The sequence below is a fragment of the Neomonachus schauinslandi genome, chromosome 10, assembly GCF_002201575.2.
Source record: "Neomonachus schauinslandi chromosome 10, ASM220157v2, whole genome shotgun sequence".
Taxonomy (NCBI): Eukaryota; Metazoa; Chordata; class Mammalia; order Carnivora; family Phocidae; genus Neomonachus; species Neomonachus schauinslandi.
In genome coordinates, this window is record NC_058412.1 from 115,110,125 (window position 1) to 115,115,994 (window position 5,870).

Here is a 5,870-nt window from a genome sequence, read left to right on the forward strand (position 1 = left end):
ATCAGTTGCACTTAACCGTTTCCACTCTTCATCTGGTGATAAACATCAAAAAGTGAATTTTAACTTTGTTGTCAGTCTTTAATCAACAATAACCAGGGTACAGCACAGCTAAGTTCTTTAGATTGAAAAAATACAAAAACCAGCACCCCTCAAATATTCACCTCAGAGAACCAATCATAATGGGCACAATGCTATAAGCCGCATAATCATATTATGGTAGGCATTATGGAAAAAAACACAGCTTCATCCACCTGATTTTGTCCCCATCCCCAAATGAATCACATTTCAGATTCTGGGATCATTCTTAATGAAACAATTCTTCTGACACTGAGGGACATAAATCCTTTAGACAGCTCATTCTTCAACTTTCCCATTAACCTCCAGAAAGTTCTCAAAAGTGGCAAACCAAAAGACATTTCTAAGTAAGATATATATTCTTCCTGCCAAAAAGACTATAATATTGTTATTTTTCAATCCCCCCCCCAAATGCCAACAAATATGTTCATTATCTTGATTTAAACTTAAAAGCAACAGTATCACTTCTAACCTAGCCAACCATATTCACCCTCACTGTTGGTCTTAAGACTTAAAAGGTTGCTTGAAACTTAATGAAATAAACCCGTTGCAAACCAAAATGTGTATGAGTGGTGGTAGTAAAATCTGATAAACTATAAATTAGATCAAGTTATTTTTCTGCTTAGTTGACCTAAACATTTAACAACATTCATTTATACTACGAACATTTATTAAGCACTTGTGGCCGGGACAGGAGATATAGAAATGGACGACAGTCCCTAGATTTTAGAGAGAGATATCTAAGAGCATCTTTTGTGCAATTACTGACACTTAGAAATTCTTTCTACAACATCTATAGAAGAAAATATTCATCTAAACCGAAAGATGGAGTGGCTCTCTACAAAATGGAATAAAAACGTTTTGAACATTGTCACTGGATTCCAGCACCTGGAACACACTGGTCCATAAAATCAAGTTTCACATCTAAAAACTGTACCAACAACCCCCAAACTCTCAATATGCAATCATCAAAACATTTGGCATGTCACAAGAAAGTGAAAGAAGCCAGAAGTATGCCGATATTCGCACATAACAATAGGTTCCAAGTAACTACCACAATGGTTTCTAAAGCTTCACATTTTTCACCTAACAGATATGAACACAAACACAAATTATGCATTACAATCCATAAACAAAATAAGTATTTAATCGAGCATATAAAGATGATATAAAATGCATTCCATTTCGTTAAAAAATTTTCCAGCAATAATACTGAGCACGTCCTCAACCTTTATATAAACACGCCAAACATTTCATTTTCTAAAAAAAATTACCATAAAATTATTTTAACCACCTGTAACAGTTCTTCCCAACTTTTTAATATTCTTGGAAAATGCCTGAACACAATTACTTCCCACTAAATCCAGAAATGGTCTATTCGGTCAAAACCACCAAATTTCAAAAACGAGTACAACCGGTCTTGTATTACGTTTCTATAAAACAAAACAAACAAAATCAGCCCGTATGTCCAGACTTGTAGGACATTTTTGAAGAGCAAATGCTCTGAAATACATCAACAATATAAACTAGGTAACAAAGTCCAATGCAATTCATTTTACTAATACTGCATTTTACAAAAAACTACACGATTTTAAACCATTCAAGCAAGAAGCTCTAAGAACACTCCAGTCACAAGTCCCTCCTTCAACAATCCCTCAGCTGCAATTACATTTTTTCTCAGGTTATACTGACTGAAATTACACTATTCTTGAATAATACAGAATGGTTCCTGACAATTACCACAATTTATATTAAATCATCTCTGGAAATCCAGGAGTCAAGGACAGTTTGAGTCCAGAAACCTCTCCTACGGAGCCTTCAAGTCAGGGTACAAAACTCCCAGCATGTTTTGTGCTGAATAACCCAAAGTTATCTTCACCGGAGCCGCTGATATTTTTCACTATAAAGTACACATTACATGCACACATGAAGTCCATGCATTTACAATCTGGCAGCTAAGCCTCCTGCACTGGTGTCCATCCCCGACACTAACTGCAGGTTCTCAAAGCCCCACCCACCTATTTCACGTGGCTGCCAACTAAAACCTCCAGCCTCCACTAAAGAAAACTCCGTTCACTGATCAAAAGCACCCACCCTCCACCTCTTATTGGGCCTGCTCCTCTTTCAGTGCTGGAGGCTCTCTCCCAAGGGATATGTAAAGGTGCTGCTTTTTGCAGCTCTTTTCCCTGCTTGGGGATCAAGGGCCTGGCATCTTACTACTGTTCTCAGAGGTTTGGGAGGCGTACTCACCCCCTTTCTCACAACAGAGGCCGGCTTCCCAAATCGCCGACACCCTCGAGGGTAAACCCCGCCCAGCGCTGAGCCTTGGAAGCATTTCCCTGCAACCCCCTCCACCTTCAGACCACGAAGGCGGCCAGTTCTCAGACTTCCTTCCTAGACTCACAGGAGTGTACCGACTGCAGCTTCCTCCCCACAGGTGTGTCCAGACTCTAGTCCCCTTTTCCTGTTAGGCCACAGGAGCCTCCTTTCCACTTCGGATGGAGGGAGTGTCTTCACTACGTTTATCTCCTCACTACGGGGCACAGAGATGTAGTTACAATCTCTGTCCCTTTTGGGAAGCATAGAAAATCTCGCTCATTCGGGATGTAGGTGTGTTTTTACTGCAATCCCCGTTAGTTCGCAGGCCGCTGGGCCACCCAGCTGTGGCCTCCTCCCTCTCAGACCACGGGGGCATCCTCCCTTTGGCCTCGTCCCCACTTCGGTATGCAGGCTCATCCTCTCTTGCGTCCTTCCTGCATCCTCTCAGGCTTCAAAGGCGCAAGCGGCTCCCCAGGCCCCCCCGCAGCCATGCCGCGACCCTTTTGTGTGGGGCGCTTGCTGCGGCGGGCTCGGAGGCCTCCGAAAGCCCCGCCCCGGGCCACCAAGGGGCGGCTCGAGCCCCGCACAGCCCCGCCCGTTCCGGGCTGCGGGAGTCTTACCGGCGAGAGCTGCGCGGCACCCGAACCCAGACCCGAGTTACCCCCCGCGCGAGTGCCTCCGCCCCGCGGCCGACAGCCCCAGCCCGAACGGCTTCCCGGAGCCCACAGCAGCCACCACCTCTTTCGCCGCTTCACAAAATGGCCGACAGCCCGCTCAGCAGCTCCGCGTTCCAGAAGGGGAGGGACGGAATGGAGACGTCACGGGGCGGGGTGGCGCAAGCGCGCTGAGGTTCTTGGGCAATCTCCCGGAAGTTGCGGGTATTTGTGGCGAGAGGAACTTTGAGTCTGTGCGTGCGACGTTTGCGCACTAACCCCGCCTAAGGAGAGTGACGCTACGGCGTGGGTTGGGTTGAGTGTGTGGTTCGAACCCTCACTGCGGGACTTTGTGCAAGTTACTTTTATTCAATCTTATGCGAAAGGGAATAAATAGTCCCTTCTTCGCGTGATTGTTTTGAGGATGAAATGGACCACAAAGTAGTGCACGGTTCTGTTGATGATGCCCTGGCAGAACCGAAACCTGCTATTTTTTCCCATTTAAAAATTTCAGTCCAGGGGCGCCTGGGTGGCTCAGTCGTTAAGCGTCTGTCTTCGGCTCAGGTCATGGTCCCAGGGTCCTGGGATCGAGCCCCGCATCAGGCTCTCTGCTCCGCGGGAAGCCTGCTTCTCCCTCTCCCACTCCCCCTGCTTGTTTCCTCTCTCGCTGTGTCTCTCTGTCAAATAAATAAATAAAATCTTAAAAAATAATAATAAATAAAAATTTCAGTCCAGGGAGCCTTACCCACCAGTCCTCATTTTTTTTAAAAGACTTTATTTATTTATTTGACAGAGACATAGCGAGAGAGGGAACACAAACGGGGAGTGGGAGAGGGAGAAGCAGGCTTCCCGCTGAGGAGGGAGCCCGATGCAGTGCTCCATCTCAGGACCCTGGAATCAGGACCTGAGCTGAAGGCTGACGCTTAACGACTGAGCCACCCAGGCACCCCAAGACTGACTTTAAACTGAACAATTTTCCCCCCGCTCTTCCTCATTCTTAAAGCTTCTCTCTTCCCTTCACTTGTTTTTCTGTGGAATTCTTTGTTCCAGGAACTCCGCATCAATGTTGACATCTTGCTTACCTCAAAGTATACTTAGGAATGAGACTCAGATGGCCATTGCCAGCATTAGTCATGAAACCACTTTGAAGATATAACCAATAGGGCTGGCAGTACTACCAGATTTCTATCCAAACCGCCCAGACCCTGTATTATATATATATATATATATAAACCCCTCAGCCTTTTACACAGAGCGAGTCTGCAGTTTTGAAGGCATTAGCTTGCTGCAGCCTCTTTTGCCTGGAAGTAATAAAACTGTCTTTCCTCTTAACCCCAAATCTCTACCTTTGCGTTCTATTTCAGCTCTGGAGCACAGAGCCCGGTTTTGAACAACATGATGACTATCACCAAAATTGAACTAATCTTCCAAATCAGAAAGTGAGGAGACAACTGAGCAAGAAAATCAGGGACTAAGTTCCCACAACAAGTTTTTGGGAAGACTTGTGTGGTAGACTTGCCTGGTGCTAGCCCCGTATGCCAAAAACAGCAAATTAGAAAACCAGGCCACTTTTTATTTTTTTTTAAAGATTTTATTTATTTGACACAGAGAGAGAGAGAGCACAAGCAGGGGGAGCGGCAGGCAGAGGGAGAGGGAGAAGCAGTCTTCCTGCTGAGCAAGAGCCCGACACGGGGCTCGATCCCAGGACCCTGGGATCAGGACCTAAGCTGAAGATAGACGCTTAACTGACTGAGGCACCCAGGCACCCCCCAGGCCACCTTTTTAAACTGAACCTATACTTTGTTATATATACTCTTTGCAGGTATAGTATAGTGCACTGAAAACAAAACCTACTAAATGCAATGTTGTATCCAAGATTGGCTCCTGGAATAGAAAAGGGGCATTAGTGAGAAAACTGGTGAAATCGGAATTAAATCTGAAGTTTACTTAATACTAATGTACAGATGTTAATCTCTTAGTTTTGACAAATATACCATGGGAGTTTTATATTAGATGTTAAAATTAGAAGAAATTGGGTGATGGACATCTAACTCTGTACTATCTTTGCAAACTTTATATCTAAAATTATTCAAATTAAAAAAATTGTTTAAAAACCTCCTCCCCCTATCCATCTGCATTTACCATACTTCTAGCTAGTAGCTTTCAAACTTTTTTGACCATCACTCACATAATACATTTGCAACCAGGTATACACATTCAAATATAAAATCAAAATAAAATGCTTAAGGGGCGCCTGGCTGGCTCAGTCAGTGGAACACGTGACTCTTGATCTCAGGGTTGAAGGTTGGAGCCCCACATGGATGTAGAGATTATTTAAAAATAAATAAATAAGGGGTGCCTGGGTGGCTCAGTGGGTTAAGTGTCTGACTCTTGATCTCAAGGTCAGAGGTTTGGGCTCCACACTGGGTGTACAGCCTACTTATTCATAAATAAATAAATAAGCAAGCAAAATACTTAAAATATGTGATATACTCTATTTTTTTCTCTTGCTTTTTTTAGTGCTGGTAACTATTCACCTATAGTGTCAGACCCACAAATGGAAAAACTACTCTAGCTATATTAGCCTATTGGTTTCTCAAACACATCATGCCTTTTTAAACCTCAGGCCCTTTATTCTTCCAGCTCCTTTTCATTTCTCATTCATCTCTAGTTCTTTCCATGGCTGGAAATCACGTTTTTGCTTATGTAACACCTCCTTAAAAAGTCATTTATGGGAATCAAGTGGAGTGGTAGTTTGTTCCTGATTCCCAACCACAGGTTGGAATTTTCTCTGAGACTTTCATAAAGTCACAAATTAAATAC

The 5,870-nt window shown here is 43.9% G+C and overlaps 1 protein-coding gene across 2 annotated transcripts in view; it reads right to left on the reverse strand.

The window, feature by feature from the left end:
- CPNE1 (copine 1) overlaps nt 1-3,196 on the reverse strand; it is a 35,085-nt gene extending 31,889 nt beyond the window's left edge. Inside the window, exon 1 of one of the 2 annotated variants that reach the window (XM_044918936.1) lies at nt 3,133-3,196. The gene's annotated coding sequence lies outside the window, so the exon portion shown is untranslated. Of the gene's footprint in view, nt 1-3,014 lie in introns of both variants that reach the window. The other variant, XM_021689000.1, reaches the window with a different exon arrangement.
- Between the last annotated feature and the right edge of the window lie 2,674 nt (nt 3,197-5,870).